Source organism: Lutra lutra, chromosome 1 (assembly GCF_902655055.1).
Source record: "Lutra lutra chromosome 1, mLutLut1.2, whole genome shotgun sequence".
NCBI lineage: Eukaryota > Metazoa > Chordata > Mammalia > Carnivora > Mustelidae > Lutra > Lutra lutra.
The window spans coordinates 161,039,861-161,064,128 of NC_062278.1; the positions used below are offsets into that span (position 1 = coordinate 161,039,861).

At 47.7% G+C, this 24,268-nt stretch overlaps 1 long non-coding RNA gene across 2 annotated transcripts; it reads left to right on the forward strand.

Moving 5' to 3' along the window:
- Nucleotides 1–7,886: 7,886 nt before the first annotated feature.
- Nucleotides 7,887–9,129, forward strand: LOC125087104 (uncharacterized). Of its 2 annotated transcripts, none has more exons than XR_007123357.1 (3): nucleotides 7,887–7,964; nucleotides 8,434–8,517; nucleotides 8,879–9,129. It is a non-coding gene; the product is annotated as an uncharacterized LOC125087104 (long non-coding RNA). The 2 variants fall into 2 exon arrangements; XR_007123366.1 differs by having other exon boundaries at nucleotides 7,889–7,964; nucleotides 8,438–8,517.
- Nucleotides 9,130–24,268: the final 15,139 nt, after the last annotated feature.

Below are 24,268 nucleotides of genomic sequence, written 5' to 3' on the forward strand. Positions count from 1 at the left end.
ACTATACAGGACGTCTTTACTATGTGGGAAGCTCTGTCCCCGCCTCGTGCGATACCATGTCGAGTAGACAGAGACTGAGCGCCTGTTTGGGTCAGTGGCCTACAAACTGCTGTAGTAAATTAACACAGACTGGTGGCCTAAAACCACACAAACTTACCGTCTGCTAGTTCTGGAGGTCAGAAGTCTAGAATCCAGGCGTCCACAGGGCTGGCTTCTTCCGAAGGCCTTCCTCAACTTCGGAGGCTGTCTGTGTCCCCGCATTCAAGCCCCTTCCTCCACCTTCAGAGCACATCACGCCCACCTCCAGTTCTTTCCCCCCGGCTCCTCCATCTGACCCTTGGCTTTCTGCGGCCTTCTTGTGAGGGTCCTTGTGATGACATTGGGCCCACTTGGGTAATCTCGGCTAATCTCCCCATCTCAAGAGCCTTAACTTGATCACACCTGCAAAGTCCCTTCAGCAGCAAGGGACTGCATTCACGGGTTCTGGGAGTTTGGACGTGGACATCCTTGGGGAAGGGGTGTCCTTCTGCCGCCCACACTGTTCCCATGGCAGTTTTCACCTGAGTAGCTGTTGAACAAATCATGGTAAATGCAAGGGTAGAGACGTGGATGACCTCATCAGGGAGGTGAAGGCCTGAGGAAGTGACCTTCAGGCCACGACCTAGAAGCCGAGGACACACAACACAAGGAGTAGAAAGAGAAGGTCAGTTTGCTCAGAGTGAACAGCACTTGCGAAGACCAGGTGTCAGGACAGAGCTGGGGTTGGGGGCTGAGTGACTATTTGAAGCTTGTAGGTCAGGAGGAGGGAAAGGAGAGGAGAGAGGCCCAAGATGAAGCCAAAGGGGAAAGCAGGGGCCAGACAGTCCAGGCCTAGGGGATTTGGTTCAAGATCTTTTCCTTAATATCAGCGGACAAGGGCAGCCAAGAGATGGCTGACTGCCTTGTGTTTTGAAAGTTCCTCTGGCTGTACTGTGCGGAGAAGACCCCGTTGGGCTTTCTGACCTGGGCCTGTGCGATGGACACAATAATGGTGTCCCCAGAGATGACAGTGCCTTAATTTGTGTCCATGATGAGGAGGGATTTCGGTCGCCAATCAGCTGACCTTAGTATAGGAAGAGTATCCTGGAATATCCAGGCGGGCCCAATATAATCAATCACAAGGGTCTTTAAATGTGGAAAAGGGAGGAGGCAGGAGAGGCAAAGTCACAGGGATGTGAAGGTGTAAAGCACTTGATCGGACATTGCTGGCGTTGAAGATGGGAGGAGGCCATGGGCCCGGGAAAGCAGGAAAACATCGGGAGACTGACTCTCCACTTGAGCCTCGGGGAAAAGAGCGTAGCCTGGTGGGCACTTTGATCTTAGTTCAGAGAGGCCCATTTTGGATTTCTGAACTCCAGAATAGTGGATTTCTGTTGCTTTAAGTTATTATTAACCTTGTGGTCATTTGGACAGCAGCAAAGGGGAGCTAAGGCAGCCTGGGAGCTCCAGGACACCATTGAGAATTTAATTGGGGAAGCAGGGAGTAGCCGAGGTGGGGCTGGCCATTGTTCTTTTAGAGACCTTGATCCTGGAATTTTGGAAGTGGACAGATGCGTTGAATAGAGTCCCTTCAGCCAACAGCGCTGACAGGAACCTGACCCCTGGGGAAGAGAGAGAGAAATGAGGGTGAATAATGTGTGGTGTAGAGAATGAAGGAGAAGAGGGTTTGCCATCTCCTGTAAGGTGGGGACGGGGGCAGGAGGGGACAAAGATACCCACATCTGTTCAGGGTTCCCAAGTCCTGAGCTCATGGAGTCCTCACACTCCATTTTATAAAAAAGGAATCAGAGGCTTAGAGTCAGAAAAAAGGGAATGAGTTCAGGTCGCAGAGCTGGAAATGGTGAAGTGAGTGTTTCAATCCTTCTTGGTTTGGAGAGGCGAATAAAGCCCTGCTGAGAACTTCAGCCATTCACATGGCTTCAGAGCGTTGCTGGGTGGGTGGCAGACATGAAGGGTTGCCGTTTGGCTGGCTACCTCTGGCAGGAGCACCTCGCATCTACCTAGCCCAAGGTCACAGCCTGCACTTGGCACCTGAGCCAGCCAGGGGCATAAAGGCTTAACTGTTGGGGCCAAACATGGACATGGCCAGCCCATCCTGAGCCTTTGCAGAACCAGAACACATCTCTGGACAGTGAAGACCGTCCTTGCAGAGAAGGAGGCTGTGGTTGGAGCTGAGGGAATTCAGCTTCTCATTCAAGGTCAAGTTTTGTCCACGTTACTTTTGTTTTTAGCACAGAAAAGCAAGGCAGGAGTCTCCCCATCTTTTACTGCTGGTTTTGGTTTTGGTTTTCTTTCTTCTGAAGGGAAGGCATGGGTGCTTGTGTGTGTGTCTTGATAAGACGGAAGCCGAGCTCTTAGGTGTTGACCATGGATTCCTGGGGAAGCAGCAGCCTCTTGCCCTGGCTGCATCACGCTCAGGTTTACCTTCAGCGTCTGCCTGGCTGTCCGTCTTCTCTCCTGACCCTCCAGCCCCCAAATGCCTGAAGATCACATAATGAATCTGGGGCTGGGCAGGGGGCACCACATTATCACCTGAGGGAAACAGGCATTATCCACTCAAACGGCAGACAGCCGTTTGTCCGCACCCATCCTTCCTCCCTTCTCCCTCCTGGCTCTGGCCTCCAGCCTCCAGGGAGGAAGAGGGTCCTCAACTTGCACAGTGACTTGTGAGAATGGAAGCCGGCAGGGGGCTCAGGCAGCCATGAGTGGCGCCTCAGAAAGCTGCAATAGGCATGTGGACACCAGCCCAGATCATTTGTCCCCATCGAGCCCTGAACACTTTACCAGAAATTCCACCTCTAAACATGCAGAGATTTAGGGTTTCAGCTCCACATGTGAGGAGCTTGAAGTTGCCATTTCATCCCAAGTGAAGAGCTGCAGGCACGGAGATCCACAACTCTTCTCAGACCCTTGAAAGAGAGGAGGACACAGGCCAACCACTGTCCCGAGACTGGGGAGACGGGTGAATCCAGGGAGTCCCAGCTTCCCTGAGCAGAGACTTGGGAGTGGAAGGTGTGGCAGGAGCAAATGCAGGGGTGGGGAAACTTCCACTGCAACTGGCCCATTGCTGGGGCACAGTGTGCACAGCGGAGCTCACTCGGGGGCCCAAGTGAAAGGGGGGCCTACAGTAATGTAAGGCTTACCTCCAGAGGCTCCCCTGGATCCCACCATAAATATCTGAAAAAAAAAAAAAAAAAGAAAAAGAAAAATCTCAGGCTCCTGGCAGAGGAAGGGAAAAGAACCATTTTGCAATGCACCAAGCATTCTGCTTTCCTGAAGGCCTAGTCTCAGGGGAAACCAGTTAACTAGAGCCTGAGTGATCTGGAGCAAGGACAATTCCCAGCTGCAGCCTACTCTGGTCATCCATTCCACCTAAGTGGAAGGGTTGCATAAACTGAGAAACTCTAGTGAGGTCCACAGTCCAGGGGTACTCGTTCACTAGGAGACTGAGCCCTACTCGCTTGCGGCACTGGGGGAGGCTTCCTCCCCCACACCTTGCCGGAACATCCCCAAAGGCCCATTTACAGTTCCTCTGACCCAACGCCTCATCTCTGACTTGAAGGAGAAAGCACAAGGCACATGGAAGGACAAAACTACAATTTGCAGAGACAGAGCAAGTGCTGTTGCTGGAGCAAGTGCTCCAGACAGGACAGTGCTGTTGGAATGATCAGGCCAGAATTGAAAACAGCTAGGATGTGTATGCAGAGGGCTCCAGGGGATAAAGTAGACAGCGCCTAAGAGCAGATGCGCAATGTCAGCAGGGATGGAAATCCTGAGAAGGAACCAAAAAAACCAAGAACTGCTGGAGATCAAATACTAACAGAAACCGAGAATGCTTCGGTGGGCTTCCGAGTAGACTAAGGCTACGGAAAGGCTTTCTGAGCTGGAGGATATATCAATAAATAGGGTCCTTGAAAACCGAAAAAGAGAACAAGGCTTAGGGGAAAAGAAAAGTTCAGAATATCCAAGGACTGTAGGACAGTATAACATATGTGTAATGGGAATAAAATAAAAACTTTTCTTTTTCCCTTTTTTAAAAATGTAGGCTCTACACCCAGCATGGAGCCCAATGTGGGGCTGGAACTCACAACCCTGAGATCAAGACCTGATCTGAAATCAAACGCTGAATGCTTAACTGACTGAGTCACCCAGGTGCCCCCCAAACTTTTTTTTTTTAAATTTTTAGTTGATCTAATAGCTGCATTTGCTCAACACAATACCAACGGAGCATTTGACAGTGTATGCTAATGTACGTATCTGCTTATGTATGAGAGAAATGAGTGACAGCAAGGAGAGAAGGGGTGGAGGAGGAAATCAGATGATGATTGCCATAAGGTGCTCACACTACCTGTGACGTGCTGTAGTATTATTTGAAAACGAACTTGGATTACCTGCAAAGGTCCATTGCAAACTCTAGGGCAATAAAAAGGTAAGAAAGGAAGTATAGCTGATATGCTGACAAAGAAGGGAAATGGAATAATAAAACACTCAATTAAAAGCACAAAAGGCTGAAAAAGAGTGGAAGGCAAAATAAGAATATAGAACATGGACAACAAATAGAAAACAGTAGTGAATACGATGGATATTAATCCAACTATATAAAAAAATCACTTTAAACATCAGTACACTAGTTAAAAGTCAGAGATTGTCAGGGTGAATCAAAAAACCAGACCCAACTATATGTTGCTCACAAGAAACCCACTTTAGATATAAAGACACACATAGATTAAGAGCAAATGGATGGAGGGTGCCTGGGTGGCTCAGTGGGTTAGGTCTCTCTGCCTTTGGCTCAGGTCATGATCTCAGGGTCCTGGGGTCGAGCCTGCATCAGGCTCCCTGCTAAGCAGGGAGCCTGCTTCCCCCCACCTCTCGGCCTGCCTCTCTGTCTACTTGTGATCTCTGTCTGTCAAATAAATAAATAAAATCTTAAAAAAAAAAAAAGAGTAAATGGATGGAGAAGCACATACCATGTAACACATATCAGGGGAGCTGGAGTGGTGGTGCATTAATTTCAGACAGAGCAGAATTCCAAGCAAGTAAAGTTACTGGGGATAAGGAAGGGCCTTTTAATGATAAATGGGTCAATTTTCCAAGAAGACATACTAATCCTTAATGTGCACGTGCCTAATAACCGAGCATTCAACTATGCGAGGCAAAAGCTAAATGAACTTCAAATGAACGTGAAACTGCTGTAAAAAAAAAAAAAAAAAGGCAGTTAGGAAAGTTTTCTTCTGCAGGTGTTTTTACTGAGCAGTCAGAATGCAGGAGGGAAGGGACAGAGGGATGGAGGCGCGTGCTTTCTCTACCAGGGCCCGGCAGGCTGCTAACCCGTGACCCCATCGTTACCACCTTTCCATGTAGGCACAGTGCTCTGCCAGTGAGTGGCCAAACGCTCTGATCGTAACCTTGGCTGATTGCTGTGTTGCTAACATGCCCCGCCCCGCCAAGGCTGATATCACTGGATATCACCAGAGTGATGTCACTGGACACAGAACGGGCAGGAAATGGGCAGCAGCTCTCCATTATACCATACATCCACCACGCAGAGAACCATCGACACAAATAACCCCAACAGCATAAAGAATAGTAAACCGTAGTGAAATAACTAGGAAGTGACACATCTGAGTATTAGCTTTGTTTCTCTAATTTAATTGTAAATGTATATGACTTGATTTTAGAATGGTTGTGTTTACACAACCATTACAGAAAATTCCTGAACACTGAGTAAGCAGTTCCTGAAGGCCAGGGAAGAGCCGACTCCAGCACGTGCCATGCGGACAGCCATTTAGCAACCCGAAGTCACTTCACGGCCACCATCCCAGCTGCCACTAGGGCTGAGTCTGTGTGGCTCCCCTCCCCCGCCCCAGCCAGCCAATGCTCTTCTTTGCAATATCTCTGGAGGGGACATCAGATGAACGTCACTCCTTAGAGGGAATGAGCGTAGTGTAGTGGAACGGGCGCAGGCTTCCCAGCCAGACAGAACAAGGTTTTCAGGTTTTTCAGGATTTCAGGTTTCGGGTGAGTTAATCACTCTGAGCCTCAGACTCTTCTTCTCTAAAATGGGGGTAATAGTGGTAACTGCACAAGATTATTATGGCTTTTGAGAGGGATTACTAACTATATCCTGGTATCCATTCTCCTCCTCTTATGGAGTAGTAGAAATTTTAGCTGGACACACAGCTGTCTGGATGAACGACTACGTGTCTCAGCCTCAGCTGTGGTTAGATAAATACCTTCTGATTAATGGGATAAAAGAGGAGGTCTCATGTGCAAGATCCAGCCCATACTCGCAAAGAGAAGGAGCATGGCCCTGCCCCCACGTTCCCTCCTCTTGCTGGCTGAAGTGCTGTTGGGATCCAGGCAGCGGAAGCTGTGTGGACCATGATGGGGACAACCCATGTGGCCATGGCTTGGACTCAGGGAGCAGAAGCCGTGGTCAGCAGCACCACCTATTCAGACTTTCATGAGTGACAGAAATGGTGTGTAAGCCTCTATTATTTTGAGTCTTCTTTAAAACTGTTTTACTGTGGTAAAATATATAGAACATCAAATTTACCATTGGAAGCCTTTTTAAGTGAACAGTTCAGTGGTATTAAGTACATTGCCCCTGTTGTGCCACTATCACCACTATCCATTTCCAGAATTTTTCATCATCCCAAACAGAAACTCTGTACCCGTGAATCACGAACTCCTCAGTCCCCCCAACTGCCAGCCCCTGGGAACCACCATTTTACTTTCTGTCTATGAGTCTGACTATTCTGGGTCTTCATGTAAGTGGGCTCACACAACGTTCGTCCTTTTGTGTCTGGCTTATCCACTTAGCATAGAATTCAAGGCTTATCCCCACTGTAGCCTGCGTCAGAGCTTCATTCCTTTTTAAGGCTGAACAGTCTTCCATTGTGGCTACATACCATTATTTGCCCATTCATCTGTTGGTGGACACTTGGGTTGTTTCCACCTGTTTGCTATTGCGAATAATGCTTCCATGAACACTGGTGTACAAGTTATTTCGGGTCTTTTTAAATTAAAGCAATGGAATTAACATACTAACTAATACCAGTCTTTTTTTTTTTTTTTAATTTGACAGAGAGAGAGAGAGAGAACACAGGGAGAATGGCAGAAGGAGAGAGAGAGAGAGAGAGAGAGAGAGAGAAGCAGGCTCCCTGCTCTCCCCATCCCAAGACCTGGGATCATTACCTGAGCAGAAGGCAGCCGCTTAACCGACCAAGCCACCCAGGCACCCCTAACTAATACCAGTCTTAAATAATACACACAAGGTGTTGTCACAGTGACTGGGTGTATGTCCCCTTCCTACTCATTCTTCAGAATAGGTCAAATGGTGCGATGAAGGAGTTTGGGCTAAAACCAGGACAGGGCCAGAGCTGGCTCCTACCAGCTCATGGGAGCGGATGATTCGTGAGCTGGTTGTTAGAATCTCCGTGAAGATCAGCCACGGTGCAGTTGTTTGTACCATAGTCATTGACAAACCGTCCAAATCGGGGCTTTCGGAGAAAGCCGGTTGTTAAATATTTACTAGCCCCCAGCTGGGAAACGCTCCCTCTCTGGAGGGGCAATCCTTATTGCCCACAGGACTTTGTTCTAACTCCTTCCTAGGTAGGGAAGGTTGTGAAAACAGAACTCTTGCTTGTGGAAGTGGATTTTTTCTTGTGAAGTTTATGAAGTAGACATTTACTTGTATGTGTGTGAGTGATAGCATTTAAATCTAGGAGATTAAATGAGATAATCAAGGGAATGAGGGTGTGTGTATGTGTATATATATATATATATACACACACACATATATATATATATATATAAAATTATTTTAAAACGTTTTTTTTATCTAAAGGCTGCATGCTGGGGGTTCATTAATGTGTTGATGTTGGCAATGAGGAACCAGCCAGGCAAAACCAAAAGAATGTGGGGTATGTGTACTGGGCAGAAGGGAGGCTCACATTTGTCAGGCACAAGTGAGAGTGACAGCAGGCAGATGGGGGTGGAGGGGGCCCATACGGAACTGTGGGGGTGGGGCTCACAGCTGCATGGCAGTGCAGGGGGCATCAGAGGGAGAGCTGGAGATAAGCAATCCACACAGCCTTTGAAAGTGCCTGCTGTAGAGAGAATGAGAGGACGGGCAACACCTCAAGGGCAGTGAGGTTGAGAGAGGATCTTTTCCTTTAAGATAGAAGAAGCAATGGGGCACCTGGGTGGCTTAGTGGGTTAAAGCCTCTGCCTTCGGCTCAGGTCATGATCCCAGGATCCTGGCATCAAGCCCCGCATCGGGCTCTCTGCTCAATGGGGAGCCTGCTTCCTCCTCTCTCTCTGCCTGCCTCTTTGCCTACTTGTGATCTCTGTCTGTCAAATAAATAAATAAAATCTTTAAAAAAAAAAAAGATAGAAGAAGCAAGAACACGCTTGTGTGATGGTGACAAGGTTGCAGCAGAGAGGGGAGAATGGCCAGAGCTGCTGAACAGTGTGGTAGGGAATGGGGTGTCCGATGGGACGGTTACCCTTGGTAGGCAAGACCCACTCAGTAACAGCAGAGAAGGGGAACTGAGGCATAGAGCTCACATGATGGGGTGGGGGAGCCTGTGGGATTCTCCCGAAGGCTTCAGCCTTCTTTGCGCATTAGGAAGCAGATGTCACTGGAAGGCAGAGAAGGGAGAGGAGCTGGAGCTCTGAGGGATGGAAGAACCAGCACAGGCAGAGAGCCCTTGAATGAGGTCAGGACAGAAGCAAGGATCAGAGGTTGGGGAGCGCTGCGGTCCGAGCCGGGAGAGAACCCTCCCCACATCATACACCTGCTGCCTTTCCTCTGGCTGCTCCCTGTTTGTGGCAGGTTCAAAGAGGGGAAAATGCAGGCATCCTGGCTGCTCTCTGCTCAACCCAGCCTCAGGAGAAGATGGTCTCAGAAGCCGTCGTGCCCAGAGCAGAGGCTGAGGCTAAACCAGGAAGTGTTCCTTTTGAGCTGCCTGCAGTCCATCCTCGGAGATGGCCCACCACCCACCAGCCAGCCAGTCAACAAACACTCATTCTATTTACTGAACACCGACCAAGCTCAGCCCAGCGCTGAGTGCTTGCTGAGAATTTTAAAATTCTGTCTTTCTGAAACTAATGATGTGCTCTATGTTGGCTAACTGAATCTAAATAAAAAATTTTAAAAAATAGAATACTGTCTTTCCTACTAGATTAACTCCTGTTTAATGTGATGGAGGCTCAGTTAACAATGAAACTCTGAAGAGGGAGCAAGTCTTTCTGCCCAGGGGGAGAAAACAGACTGATCATAGGAGGAGTGAGCCTTAACGAATGAGCGCTCCTTTTCTAATTTCTAAGAAGAGGGTGGGAAGGGCATTCCCACCGGGGAACAGCATCCGTGAAGACATGGAGGTATGAAATGTCCCCTCTGCTCCTTGATCACACCCAGCCTTCCCTGCTGCTCCCTTGGCCTGGCACTCTGACTCTGCCTGGCTGATTCCTTCTCATCACTTAGGTCTTATCTCAGTACCCTTTGGGCTCTACCTAGAGCTCCTTGGCAGTTTTGTTCCCTCTCCCTAGAAGGATCTTCCCCCACTCACTCTCCCCTTGGCTTGTTCAACTGTCACCTCAGGATAAGGACCCACCATAATATCCCACGTGACATAGTTTCTATACTAGTCCTTTTCTTCTATTTCCACCCACTGGAATGTAAGCTCTGGGAGGGCAGGCATTCTGGCCTCTTTCAGTCACTGCTTTATCCGAGGGCCAAATGCCCAGTATATAATAGGTGCTCAATAAATGTTTTGCATCAAGGAGGGAAGGAGTGGTAGAAGGAAAAGTCACCTTGAAGAGATGTGCTTCAAAGTCAGAGACTCCCTCTCCTCCCTCCCTCTCCAGTCCCGCCCGCCCCTGTGTTTTTCCTTGCTAGCCCTCTTAGAAGTTCTCATTTCTCTTTCTACCTATGGGGTCGAGACACCCACAGGCTGATTTTGCTGTTGGTCTTGTTCACAATGGTTTCCTCCAATACCTGGGAAAACCTCCAACATGCTGGAAAATACAGCACAGAGTAAGACCTTAATAACTGCGCAGTGAGAGAATGAATGAAGATATGAATGCATGCCTGCATGTGGCTGCCCAGCACACGTGGAGGTGGCAGGGGCTGCACTGGGAGTTAGCGTTTGTGTGTGATGGGTGGGGCTGGCCCTTCTCGTAACTTGAGAAGTTACAAGAAGCTTCAAGAAGTTTTGAGTTAGGTCTGAGAAAATGCAGTGAAATATTTAACACACAGAGAAAAAAATCAGTCAGTTGTGGCCAGCATGCTTATCATCAATATTACTGATTTCCTAGATTTATTTTCCTTGTATATAGGTGGGGGTTTCATAAAGAAAATTTGTAATTCCTGCCTACAACAGAAGATATTACAGAGGGACTCCACAGGGAATCTTGGATATTTATTATTCAAATCATGGGATTTGTTAGGGTTTCTGGCTAGTTAGTAACACACCAGAACTTTCAGTGAGGGCCCTCACAGAGCTGCCACTGGGGCGAGGAAGGAGGTGCCTGCAGTCCTTGTTTGTGGAAAATCCCCTCTGTCCTGTGGTTTGGAGAAATGGGCCAGTCTTCTGCCTGCCAGGAGGAATTGTCCCTCCCCAGGGTAAAAGCTTCCCATATGGCTCCATTAAAAAGTGCAAATATGTCTTTGTAGCTGTGGGGAGAAGGTTTCTGTGGAGAAAAATTTTATTCAGGAGGTGTGGGTGTGGGCCTGGGAGGTGACAGCCTCCAAGAGAGGACAGAAGGTGACCCCTTTCCCCCACAGCAAGGGAGAAATAGAAATGCAGTCAGGAGAGAGGATGGTCAACTCCAGAAGTCACCTCAGCTGGGGGTGGGGCCTATGGCATGGTGAGTCAGAGACGACAGGCCGGCGGGGGGGGTGGTGGTGGCGGAGGCCAGGTGGTGGCTTCATGCCAGGGACTAGGCTGGATGCTGTGAAGACACAAATATGTCACATGTGTGTTAGGGGGAGTCAGAGAGGTCAGGGGAGAGACAGGCCCCCTTAGAACATACCTCCTGATGCAGAGGCTGTGCCTCTCTCTCAGCGACTGTTCATTTGTGCCCTCCCCCTGTTCCCCTCTTCTCTCCCACCTCAATCTGACTGCTACCCTCAGGCTCACCCAGATTAGTGAGGGAAGGCAGAGAAAGGAATATGGCCCTTTTGTGGTCAGAATCCTTGGGGGATGTCCAGATGGACAAGGGACACAGACGAAAGTCCCAGTTTGGAAGGGGGACCCGCTGGTCACTTAGGCTCATGTTCACTAAGGGAAATTTTCAGAATACAGCTCTGCTGTTGGTGAAGGAGGCTTTATGGGACACCCCCTCTGAAAGTCAGAAGTCAGAGGCTGTACATCACCAAATTGGGGATGGTGCCTCTGGAAGGAAAACTGGGGTGATTAAGCCTGGGTGGTCATGCCCTGAGTCATCCAGTCCCAGGAGGAGGGATGACTCAAAGTACAGAAGAGAGAAAGGGAATTAGATTTATTGAAGGGTTCTATGTGATTTATTTGCAATAGCAGACAATGTGTGAAGTGCTTTTACATCTTCCCCTCTGACCCCACAGTCCCTTCTGGTAGCTGCTAATATAACCATGAGAGACGTTGGTTAACGGACTCAGAGCAGGTGGCCACTCACAAGTCCGTGTCTTTCCTTTCCCAAGGGCTCACAGACTCACGGCCAAGCAAGCCAAAAGTGGCTGGAGCAGCTCGGGAATGGTGGAGGGTGTGTAGGAGCAAACCAGCTCAGGGGTGCCCCTTGCCTTAGTGAGAGGGAGCCCTAGGAGCACAGAGGGCTGCCCAGCCCTACAGGAAGGCAGGCCCAATTTTCCTCGGCCCTTTAGCTCCGCAAAAGAAGCCAGAGATTTGGAATTTGAATGAAGTGTCCCACTTTTAAAATATTACTACTTAAAACACTCTGCTGGTCAAACAAGACCCTTGTGTGGGTCAGCCCCTACCCGTGAGTTGCGGTTTTCCAGGAGTACTGGTGGGGAGTAGGTTCAGCTGGGTGTAATAGGGACCTGCCTAGGGTAGTGTAAGCAAGCAGGAATTTGCTTTCCCACTTAATAAGATGTCTCAGGAGGTAGTGTAGGACTGATGGGACCGTTCACAAGGCTGGGTCGGAGACTCAGGCTTGGTTCATCTTTTGGCCCCATTCTCTGGACTCTGTGGCTTTCACCCTTCCTCTCACAGCAAGGCGGCAGCACTTCCAGGCATCACTTCCTTGTTCCAGCCAGGACGAAGGGCAAAATGGGAAAGACACAAGCTACTGGGTCTGGCCCTTCAGGGCAGTAATAGCTTTCCAGGAAGCTCTACCCCGTATATTTTAGAATTGGTTAGGATTGGTTAGAATTGGTCTCCGGACCATCCCTAGATGAAAGGGAGTCTGGAAAAGGGAGTCTTTTTTTTTTTTTTTTTTCCTAAAGATTTATTTATTTGAGAGAGAGAGAGAGAGGGAGGGAGAAAGGGGGGAGAGAGTGTGTGAGCTGGGGGAGGGGCAGAGGGAGAGGGAGAGAAAGTCCTCAAGCAAATCCCCCACTGAGCACAGAGCCTGACATGGGGCTTGATCCCAGGACCCTGAGATCATGACCTGAGCTGAAACCAAAAGTCAGCTGCTTAACCAGCTCAAATCCAAAAAGGGAGTATTTTTAATGAACACATTGCTATGAGGACAAAATTTGCATTTTATTAATAACAAAGGGAAAATGAATATTATGTAGCAACATCTTTCTCACTGTGCCAATGTTCTGAGTAACATGGACTGATTGACCCCTATTGGTAGAAGCAAAGGAGGTGTTTTTGCCCCTTTGGGAACAATTTTACACTGTTCTTTCCTCTGCTGGGGTTCTGGCATTAGGGGTCTCTAACCTGGGTTGCTGTTTTTGTTGCCCAAACCCTCCCACTTCATAATTCCCAATAAAGGCACTCTAGAGCCAGCCAGATCCTTTGTTAAAACTCATCCACTTGGCAAAATCTATCCCCTCAAGTTGTCTGCTTTCATCTCTTAACATAATCTGACATCAGTTTTTACCTTTTTTCCCCCTTTTATATCATTCACTGATAGACATTGCTTTTCCTAAGGATATCTCCCTGTTATTATATATTTAGTTGTAATTTATCTATATTCTTTAGAAAATATTACATTAGTTGCCACTGAGGTTAGTTATCCAAACTATAGGTAACAGTGTGTCTCAGGCAAGATGGGCTTGGTTATGCTATGGTAAGAACAACCCTAATCTCAGTGTCTTAAACAACAGAGACTGATTTCTTACTCGTTAATGTGTTCATTGTGGGTCATTATGGATATGGGAAGAGACTGCTCATAGTCATTCAGGGAGCAAAGGCTGTTGGAAGTATTGCTATCTTGAAGTTGCTAGTCATCACACCACAGGGAAAAGAGGGTTCCGCAGGACCTTGCATTGGCAATTAAATGCCACTTCATGACAACTTATCGGCTAGAATCAGTCATGTCCTCAAGCAACTATAGGCGCCCAGGAAAGCAATCCCATCATATTCATGGAGGAAGATGAACTAGAAATATCTGGAAAACAGCAAACAAAATACTCAATGTATGTAGGCAAGGCAAGATAAGGCATCTGTCTGGTTGAAGTTTACGTGTGTTGCTCTCGAGAGACCAACCTGTAGTGGTAAGTGCTCTTGAAGGAAGCCATCGTCTCTCTGAAAAGTGCTTGCATCTGAGTGGGCATGAGCAAAGAGGAACCTAAAACCTGGCTTTACAAAGTAGATTTCTCCCCCCAATTAAAGGAAGAATGTTCTAGACTGTTCTCTTCCTTCAGTCAATCTCAGATGTCCTCTTACCTCACATAATCCTCTAGATCATCTCACTCAAAAGGCACCTCAAAACCTTTCCACAAAAGTTCTCTGGCTGGGTGTGGGATGTGTAGTGGGGAGGGAGGGAGGCATGTGCTGGGAGAGAGTTGGAGGACTGGGGAGGGGTTAAGTGAGGGCCCCAAGATTCACAGACTTCAGCATTTCCAGGAGACCCTGGATAGATGGGGTTTCTGTGACAGTCACAGGACACATTCCTTTCTTTCTATGTGAGAGTGTATTAACAATGATGGTATTTTGTTTTCTCTACTCTATGATGATTTCCCAAGCATGGTGAGACAGGGAAAAAACTCTCTTCCCAGCTCTGGCCTCCACCCCCAGCTTGAGGCATTTTGTGTCCTTGCCACTTTAGTGTAAGAATGTGTGAATAGCAAGTGCGGGTAGCAAGGGTCTTTCCCTTCTCTCAGTGAGTGGGAGGAGCTGCAGAAGATGTTAATTCACACATATCAAAGATGCATGCTTGCATTTGGCTGTGGAAAAGAGAACAATGGAATGCACAGAGCTGTAGGCTGATCAATTAACTTAGAGTCTTTGCAGAGAGGTTTGAAAGAAAAAAAAATTAGCAGGCTAAGGAAAGACTTAGCTTCCAAAACTCTAATGACTTTCTCCACCATAATTATGCTGCGCATGTTGTCAGGGGAAGATGCACCAGAGTCTGCAAGACTCCCAGGGTGGGGGTGTTAGAGCTCCAGGTGGTCCACAGGCGGAGGCTTTCCAAGCCTGGCAACGGTGAGAGTTCTAGTTTCTGTCTCCCATCTTTCTACTTGGGAGTTTGCTGTTATGCTGTTGTCATTGCTTCTGGTGGCGTGGTGCTCTTTTATTTATTTATTTTTAAGATTGTATTTATTTATTTGAGAGAGAGAGAGTGCACAGGAGCGGGGGGAGGGGCAGAGGGAGGAATAAGCAGACTCCCCCGTGAGCAGGGAGCCCAAAGCAGGGCTTGATCCCAGGACCCTGGGAACTTAACCAACTGAGTCATCCTGGGTGGTGCTCTTTTTGAAGAAGTTATACAACAGATAGTTGAACCTGAATTTGAACTAAGCCTCTGGCGCTCACAACCGAATGATGTCCCAGGTCTCTTTCTCCAGAAGCAACCCTGAGATGAGGCTTTACATGCAAGCGCTTCATGGGAATGTTCCCAGAAGAGTCAGTCGAAACCAGCGAAGTGGGATCAAGCAGAGGTGAAATGCACCGAATCAAACAACATCCCCTTGGACAGGGGCTCCCACTTGGCTCAGTTCTGGAAGCTCTGGAGTCACTGTAGGTCATACCCCAGAGCTCCCTCTCAGAGGCAAGGCAACAGAACATTCACACTCCTGCACCCAATAATCCGAGGCTAAGGGTTCCCTCAGGAGACCTGAATTCCCAGGCACCAAAGGCATTCCTGTAGATAGGCAAAGTGGCCTTTGGCAGTCCGAGGGCAGCAGTCTCACAAAGTGACACAGGAACTTCTGATTGCGGTGAAGGTGCATAGTTGACGGGCATGGACTGTGTCTGCTGCAAGTGACCTTAAGTAATCCACTTAGGTCTGTGAGACCCACCTGGAAAATGGGGACAGTGCTGTGTCTTCTTCACAGGATTGGCCCAAGATTAAATGATACTTAAATGTAAAGCACCAAGACTATAGCTCTGATATGGTAAATACTCCATGAGTAATATTATGATTATGCGGAACAATGGCACAAACCTAAATTCTAGGTCTGTGGCCTATTAAGTTGACGTCAGAATGGGGAGGGCAGATGTGAGCTCCCTTCCTCCTCCTGTGCTTAAGAAGATGCATTAATCAATGGTGCTATCCCTCCCTTGAGCCAGCCTGTTGCCTCCATATCCTCGCTAGGGCTGGAATCCATTAGAGTTTTTATCCACCTATCTGAGCTCGTTGGTAGATGAAACCATTTGCTGGCTTTCAAGTGGAAGGAGGCCTGTCCTGGAGGAGATGGGTATAAAAAGGAGAGCAAAGCCTCATTGTTCCTGCCTGACTTGGCCCTTCAGAGTGAAAAAAAAAAAAAGTCCAGTCCAGCACCTGCTTCCATCCCACATCAACCTCCTTCCTTGGCAATTAATCTGTCCAGGCCTCTCTCTGCCATCCAACAGCAACCAGCTCACACATCAGCCATTCTCCCTTCTCCCCCTCTCCATTCTGAATAACAAGCATTGAGATTCTGCACTTTCTCAACCCTGAAGGATTTTTTTTTTACAATGAATCAAAGCCCATGTAGACAGAGACCATATCTTAGTAAGCACTGAAAGGAATATAAAGATGACAAGTCTATGGTCCCTGCCCACCCAGAAGCCCGGTTTGCTGACCAAAGATGTCATTCCTGTGCCGGGGAGGACAGTCAGCAAGTGATGTTCATGGGAGTTCTCCAGGGCCATCACATTTCTGGTAATTCCCAAGAATCCCACCTTTCCATGGCTGCTGGGTGAGGAGGACCTGTACTGCTGCTCTGTGATCGTGTACAGAATTAGGAGCCTTGCTGTGGACTAAGGGCTAGTGTAAGGCTATAAGGTGCTGTCCTGGAGACAGACCTGCCTCAACCCTTTCCATATGGGAAGTGTTTTTGAAGTTACCCTGTATTTCATTGCTGTGTGTGGGGTAGATTAGTGCTGGTGACATCTACCGCGATAGTCCTTAGCTTACACAATTGTTGGTGGTAACACTGGGCTTGACTGTTTTAGAGCCCAGAGAGTGATAGATATTAGTAGAAGTTGTGGACTCTGAAAACAGTGGGGAGCAGAATCACCCCCAGCTGTACTCACTTGACTGTGACATTGGGTCTTGGTAAATGGAAGATCCTTTAGAAGTGTTGTATGGGAAAAGGGTATGAGCCCATGGTGGGCAAGGGGTGGACCACAGTGGGCAGGTTTCCTGGCCTGGACTACCTTGGCCAGTTCTAAAAAATCCACCCTGCCCACTGAACAAAATGGAACCTTTGGTTTTACCTCTCAAGAATTTGAGCCAAGAGATACAGACTTTGTCACTGGTGGCTGATGTGTAGTCAGGCTGGTCCCAGGGCCTGGCAAGGTGAGCCAGCCTGGCAGGAGGGTGAGGGAAGGAGGAGGGGATGAGAACACCAGCTGGTTCCTCGGCTCCTTTTCCTCCCTTGGCTCCTGCTATTGTTGTTGCTTTCTCCTGGTGACTCTTCTCCTCCCATCAGCTTCCCCTCTTGGCCTTAGGAGAGGGCTTCTGTGGCCAGTGACTGGCTCTGGGGCAAATTCCTGGGCAACTTAACCTTCCCAGCTTTGTCCACCTGGTCCACCAAAGACATTTCCAGAAATACCTCAAGCTCCTGATTACAGGATAGGTTCATTCTGGCCTTCCCTGTCATGACTATCCAGGTTCTGGCTCATCACAGGAGCTCCATAACTGATGAAGAAACCATGTGACTCATTCTTCCTGAAAATCAGCTGCCACCTGACCAGGGCCCAGAACAGAAACTGCCTGAGTCATCCTGAGCAATCTTGTATTAAGACAGTGATCCCCAGAAGTGCAGAGGGATTTAATCCACTCTGGGTGTGAACTCTGCCCTCTGTGGTGTGTGTGATGATGTGCACCATCTTTTAAACTTGTAGAACCCCCTGTGTTCCTATGCACAAACACAAAGCATTAGGATTAACATACATAACAAGACAACCCCACTTGGTGTGTGACAAATGGCTTAGTGACCATCAGACCTGGAACTCCCCAGGGAGGTGTGAGGACCAGGAGTCTCAAATCACCTAGGAGTTTGGTAGGAAAGCATGCTCTTGGGCTTCCCCCACACTGCTGGATCTGAATACGTATTTTCACATCTGCAACCCTCTCCCCAACCTGCCTTATTCGGAAACACATTCAGCCTCATCAACCAAAGATGTCTATGGTTCCACATACTTCTTGGGACTGAAAGTTGGCCTTGGTAAGCTTATGTGTTAATGATGGAATGGAAGGGCTCCTCATGGGCCTGACTATAGATCTTGCTGCATTACCCAGATGGCCTCCTAACTTCCCCAAGACTCAACTTCCTCCTCTGCAAAAGGGGAATAATAACAGCAATTTACTCGAGAGGCCTGCTGTGGACATTAATTGAGAATATGCATGTAGAAAGCTTGGGGCCAGGTCCTCACCACATGTGAGTTACTATTATTTTGCACCATCAAAGTAACAACCATTTATTAGGTGTTTACTGTGTGTTAAAAACTGGGCTACACACTTCAAACTATGCTTGGAGATACTATCATCTTCCCAAAAAGGGACAGAAAGTCAGAGAGGGTCAGGATCTTGGGTTGAGATCTTGGCTCCCCAGTGCTAGCAGAGCTTTTACTAAGCCGTCTCACCTCCTGAGAGTCGGGGCAGAGTTTTGAGATGCCAAGCAAGGAGGGAACACAATTTCTGTGTGCTGTGATATTAGCATAACGTCACGCAAAGTAACCCAAGAATTGCTTGTGTCGTTTGCCTTTGCTGTGAATTGCCTTTGCCAGTGTATTTTTTTCTTATTGCTTTCTCTTTAATCTACCCATGTGAAGTGCCTTGAACAGTGCGGTGGCTGGCACTTTGTAAGTATTCAATAGTATGCAATAAATATTGGCCATTATTTGGAGGAGTTTGTATAATCTATGTACCAATCCATTTTCAGCCTCATGCATTCCAAATATCTTCTCTCAGTCTGTGGTTTATCTTTTCATTTCTTAGATGGTATGTATTGCATGAAAGACTTTAAATTCGAATATTGCCAGATTTAGCAGTCTTTTTCATTAAGGTTTGTGCTTTGCATAAGAATTTTATTTTTTACTCCACGGTCATGAAGAGACTCTCCTGTGTTATCTTCTTATGGTTTAAAATTTGGCTCTTCTCATTTAAGTCATTTTTTAATTTCTTGATGCGACTCTCCATCCTACCCTCCCCCCTCCACCCATCCTTTTAAATGTGTTGGGTGTATGTCCTTGCATATGTATACAGCCTTGTAAATATGCAGGACTGCCTTGCGTTGGTTTTTAATTTACATAATGGAATTTTGCTATAAATCTCATCCTGGTTCCACTTTTCTCACTCGGCATGTTGCTTTGTAGATGTCTGTTTTGCTTCTGAGTGCTGAATATTATTCTAAAGTCTGCATTGTCACAGTTTACTTATTTCCCCTAGTGAAAAGCATTAGCCTGCCTCTAGCTCCCCAACATAAAAACGCCACACTAAATCATGTGGTATTTTGTGAGAACTTCCACGGGATTTATGCGCCCAAGGGTGAGACTGTGGGGTGATGGACTAGTGGATTCTGAATTTTGCTCAATGCTGACCAAAAGCTGCCCAGAGAGGTGGTTCTAGCTTACATTTCCCAGCACCACTGGGGGTCCCACCTCCCTGCCTTTCAAACTTTTGCCTCTGCTGGTGAATGTAAGAGGACGTCTGGTCTGAATTTGGATTCCTCTGATCACTGCTGATCTGGAGCGTCTCTTCACATACTTGCTGGCCATTTGGGCTCCCCTCCCATGTGTTACCTGATCCTGATCACTGCTTTCCATTTACTTTCTCTTGAAATTGTGGTTGTTGTTAATTTGTAGTTAACTTTGTATATTTGAAAGCCTGGATAGTTAACTTGGATTTTCAGTGCTGCAAATACTTTCTCACAGTTTGTCATTAGCCTATTAATTTTCTCCTGGGTCCTTTAATTAGCCAGACATGCAATATTTTATATACAGTCAAAAAACCATTAGCTGAACACAGACTGCCAATCCTGGGTGAGGTCCTCGCCTTAGTTTGGTTCCCCTGGTGCAGACCCTGAGCCAAGAGTATTGGTGTAAGTAGTTAATTTGGGCAGTGAAGACCATGTAGTTCTTGGGAAGTAGGGTATGACTTGGGAAGGGAAGGAGGCCAATAAATGGCATATTATCTAGCGAGGAGCTGTCTGGGTGAGGGGAACTCAGTTCTGCTGGAGACTTCTGGGAGGAGTGTAGGACTAGCCACTAGTCGTCCTATCCAAGAGACAAGGGAGTTGGGGTATTTACACACCAATTCCTGTCAGCTGTTGGTTGTGGGGAGTGGGGAGGCTCTTAAGTCCCAGCATTTCTGGCTTGCTGCTAAGGAAGCAAGAAGAGCCCCAGTAGCAAGAGAAAGGTCTCAGGCAAAGCCTTGCAAGTGCTTGCAGTCACCCCCGCACCTCTGGCCCACGATGAAAGAGGGAAGGGATATGGGCAGGGCACCTAGAGGGCCCTCTGCTGTGCTGTGTGTACAGGACCCTTTAACCAAGGGCCAGACAAGACACAGATTGCCAAACAAAATAAAAAAACAAAACCCCTCCTATGTGGGCATGATTATGCCCATTGTTAAGGGATGGGTAGGGACGTAAACTCCCTGAAGTTAATGGCAGAGCCACAATTCAAATGAAGACTGCTCATCAGAATCGCCGGGAGAGTTTATATTCGGCAGATTCTAGGTCTGGAGTAAAGCCCAGAGATTTACATTTGTGACGAGGGTCTGATATAGGTATTTGTGTTACTTATCTATTTCTGTATCACAAATTCCCTCAGTACATAGCAGGTTAAAAGAACAAAACAGCTCTCACTGTTCTGAGGGTCAGGAATCCAGAGTGGCTTAGCTGGGGGTGGGGGTGGGGTTCTGGCTCTGAGTTACTCCCCAAATTGCCATTACCATGTCATTCACTTTCAAGTGCGCTCTTGTATTCCTCACTGGCTATTGGTGACCAAACTGACCCAGAGTCTTGGCTGGCGGTGAATATTCCTACACTGGTGATAAAAATGTGTGGCCCACAACACACACACACACAGGCACACACAGGCACACACATGTACAAGCGAAATGGGAAATCTGGACAAGATCCGTGGTGGAGTGTATCAATGCCAATATCTTTTTTTTTTTTTTAAGATTTTATTTATTTATTTGTCAGAGAGAGCGAGCACAGGCAGACAGAATGGCAGGCAGAGGCAGAGGGAGAAGCAGGCTCCCTGAGGAGCAAGGAGCAAGGAGCAAGGAGCAAGGAGCAAGGACTCGATCCCAGGACGCTGGGATCATGACCTGAGCTGAAGGCAGCTGCTTAACCAACTGAGCCACCCTGGCGTCCCTCAATGCCAATATCTTGGTTGTGATGTACTCCTAACTGTTTTTGCAAGATGTTACCATTGAAGGAACCTGGGGAAAAGGCACACCAGGTCTCTCTGTATTATTTTTTCCCACTGAATGTGGATTTACAATGGTCTCAAAATAAAAAGTTTAAATAATTGAAGAGTTAGGGCAAGAATATTCATAGCGGCTTTATTCATAATCACCTTGAACTTTAAAGCCACCTCAAGGGCCATAAAACGAAAGAACGGAGGAAGAGATGAAGGTGTATTTACATAGTGGAGCAGTATAAAGCAGTGGACATGAATGAAGTAGAACTATCTGGAACATGAGCGAATCACACAGATGCAGTGAGGAAGCCAGGCACAAAAGTGTGCCTGGGGGATGGGTCCATTTATGTAAATACAAAACCAGATATATGTGGTCTATGCTAGTAGATGTCTGGAGAACAGTTGCCAGTATCGGGGAGTACAGGCAGAAAGGCCATAAGAAGGGGCTTCTGGGGCAACGTTCCCTTCCATGATCAGGGTGCTGGTGACATGGGCGCATTCAGTTGGGGGAAATTCAGCCATCTGTACAACTATGGTATGTGCACTTTTCTGTACAGGTGCATCAGTAAGCCTTTTAGGGGGATTTACTATATATTAATTAATACCTAGAATTAATCAAGCACTACATGCCAGGCTTTCCTAGCCACTTGATATGCATTGTCATTTAAATTTTTGAGGAGGTTTCTATTATAATCCCCATTGTACAGATGAGAAAATTGAGGTTAAAGGAAGTAGTTTTGCTGGGTCACCCAGCTGTCCTGTGAAGGACCAGAGAATTATCAAAGCCCTTTATCACCTCGGGGTTCATAGACAAGCCCAGGCCATTAGCAACATCACTGAAAATGGGCCTGTTCACTCAGCAACAGATGCTTGTTCTGGTGATACCAAACACGGCCCTTTGCCCAGGCAAGGGGGAATTCCTACAAAGGACACTTGTGAAATTCAAGTACTTTATCTTTTGCTGAAAGCCAGGGCAGGCCCAGGGCAGGGGGCGAACTGTTAATTGCTAAACACTATAATTGAGTAGGGAGGCCTCTGTTTAAACCACTAGGCTTGTAGTTGACCATGGAAGTGTGAAAATGACCATGATTAATGAACTTGCTGGTAGTGTTTTCCTGTTAATGACATTCTTTTATGTTTTAGCAGGAGTACATGCAGTGATTGCAAATCAGTAACTGGGAAACCAGTGTCATTTTGGCTTTCAGTCTCCCATTTCTGTCCTGGAGTCCCATTCTGCCTGGTGGTGAAAAACTTCACTATAGTCAGTTTGGGACCATGTCTCTTTCCCCTTGTCCTTGGGTAGAGTGCCAGGGGTGATGGGCTGTGGTGTCTAGGCCTTGGTGGTGGTGGTAAGGGGTGGGGGCACGTGGGTCCTTATTGTCATCTGGCATCCCTGGGCTGAAACCTTCGTGATGGGACAATGCACGCTGACTTCTGCCACACTGGCATCTGCCATGATGTTCTCGTCTGTCCATGGCCTATAGTCCCGCTCTGATCTACTGCCACGTGTTCCTTGTCTCAGCCACAAGTCTTTGGCACCAGCTCCCCAGTGACTTCCTTCAGTGCCTTCTCTGAGGACATAGAGGTATTTGGCTGTACTGACAACACTGTATTCCACTGGTGCCTCACCCAGAACCTTTTCTCTGGAGCTCATCGCCCCCAGGAGATTGAGCATTCCCAGCTATGAGCTCACAGCTGCCTTCCACGAGAATTGCCCTTGGCCCATGGCAGGTGAGGTCTTCCTCCCCAGGGTGGCCTACTGCCAGGACTGATTGAGGGCAGTCTACAAAAGACCATCCCCTGTTTTAAGATGGTATGACGTTCTTTCCCTGCCACCAAATGCAATGAGTCTTTTCCAACACCAGTTCTGCAATTCTCCTACACCAACCCAGTGTCCGACAATTCAATTCTGACACTGACCACCCAGAATTAACATCAAACCTCATAGGTTTTAAGGGTTCACAGTTCTACAAGATTGCTCTTACTTCAGATGCCGACTGCCAATGGATTGCCCAGATGGCCCACACTTCTGCCTAGCCTACTACAAATTTAGGGGCTTCCACAAACCCCCTGCAGATTCAATAATTGCTGGAATGATTTGTAAAACTTAGGGGAGTGCTTTCTTTACTATTACTGATCTATATTGAAAGGTAAAACTCAGGAAGAGTTAGAAGAGATACCCAGGGCAGGGAATGGGGGTGGGGGAAGACAGTTAAGGGGTGTGGTTCTTCCATGCCCTCTTGGGACTACCATCTACCCAGGACCAGCCTGGAAGCTATCCACACCACCACTGAGGAGTTTTTATGGGGGCTTCCTTATATAAGCATGATTGATTAAATAACTGACCTTCGTGACTGAACTTCATCTGCAGCTCCTTTCTCATGCCTGAAGGTTGGGGGTTGGGTCTGCAGGTTCCAACCCTCTAACCATAGCTTTGTCTTTCTGGCCACCAGCCCCATCCTGAAGCTACCGAGGGGCCTCCAGTCATGGTTGTCTCATTAGAATATAAAAAGACACTCCTAACCACTCTGGGGATCCCAAAGGTGCTAGGGGATCTGTTCTAGGAACCAGGGACAGAGATGGAATTTTTTTTTTTTTTTTCATACCAAGGTGGGAGCAAGTCTGTGGTATAATTCGTGCTTCAGAGCTCCCTGTGGGATCAGGATGTAGCTAGACTCCGGCTGGGACCACAGTCTGGCTTTGCTCTTTCTTCTGCCCTATGTTGCTCCCCTCATTTTCTTTTGGGTTTTTCCTAGGGCGCTTCTACAAGCACTCCCATCTTAGTTTCTGCCTCTGGGGAACTGCCCTGAGACACTGCTCTGTCCCAGGGAGGTGGGAAAATGCAGGGAACCCTCAGGTGTCCCTGTGCGCATGTGCCCTCAGCCAGTTCTCCTCTGCCTCTCCCTCACCAGGCTGGTGTGTGTGTGTGTGTGTGTGTGTGTGTGTGTCAGGGGTAGGGGGCCTGCAGGGTTAGGGTACTAGCTTCTGTGAGGCCGGGAAGTGAGGCATAGGTTCCATGCCCTCTCAAGTACAGCTTTCCAACAGCTTCTATTGATTAGGGTGCCCTAAGCTGCAAGTAAGGAAATCAAACATGAGCCAGTTTAAATAATTTCTCAATCGCTCAGCTGGAAGCCCAGAGGACAGGCAGGCTTTAGGGTTAAGGTAGTGTAAGTCCCAGCTCTGATTCCTGGGATTCTTCTTTCTTGACTCTCTTCCAAACAGACATAAGGCCCTAAATACTCCAGCCATCCCATCCA